The sequence below is a fragment of the Geospiza fortis genome, unplaced genomic scaffold, assembly GCF_000277835.1.
Source record: "Geospiza fortis unplaced genomic scaffold, GeoFor_1.0 scaffold165, whole genome shotgun sequence".
NCBI lineage: Eukaryota > Metazoa > Chordata > Aves > Passeriformes > Thraupidae > Geospiza > Geospiza fortis.
This window is the reverse complement of record NW_005054442.1, coordinates 72,716-73,308: the sequence shown is the minus strand read 5'-3', so window position 1 is coordinate 73,308 and position 593 is coordinate 72,716. Positions and strand designations below refer to the sequence as shown.

General features: G+C 56.8%; 1 protein-coding gene across 1 annotated transcript in view; it reads left to right on the top strand.

The window, feature by feature from the left end:
* Window positions 1-593, top strand: part of E2F8 (E2F transcription factor 8) — a 40,762-nt gene that overhangs the window by 1,726 nt on the left and 38,443 nt on the right. The gene's annotated exons all lie outside the window — the stretch shown is intronic.

Genomic DNA, 593 nt, shown 5'->3' with positions numbered 1-593 from the left:
GCCCCTTCGGCTCTCCCGCGTCACCTGCCTAAGGAGAGCCCTGGAGGCCGCAGTGTCGGCAGCAGAGCGCTGCGGGCAGGCTTTCGGACTGAGCGTGTCGTGTCCCTCGTGTGCCCAGCCCAGCCCGCTGTCCTACATCCCGTCCCCGTGCCTTGGGATCCTGCATTGCTGCAGGTCCGGGGGTGCTGGGCTGGCTGCAGGCCACAGCAGTAGGATAATATTGAGGGACTGTTGATTTCTGAGGGCAGTGAGCTGGTCGTGCTTCACCGCCTGCTCTGACTACAGCCCAAGGAACCAAAAGCGGCATACCACGTCTGTGTTGGTTGCGCAGCACTACTAATGCAATATATTGGTGGTACCAAACGTGTCTCGATTGGGCGTGTATTCAAAAAAAAACTAATGTAAACGTGGTGACACCCTCTCGTTAGTGCAGATCCTTGCATTGCTTGGAGCTGGGCCAGCTGCTCCAGAGCCTCACAGGCTTTAACAAGCCAGAGCTAATAAGCCAGGCTGGGTGTAAGTTCACTCCTCGCAGAGCCACTTAGGAAGCTCAGCACCACGTCTGGAAATTACAAGTAGCTGCACTCGAGAAG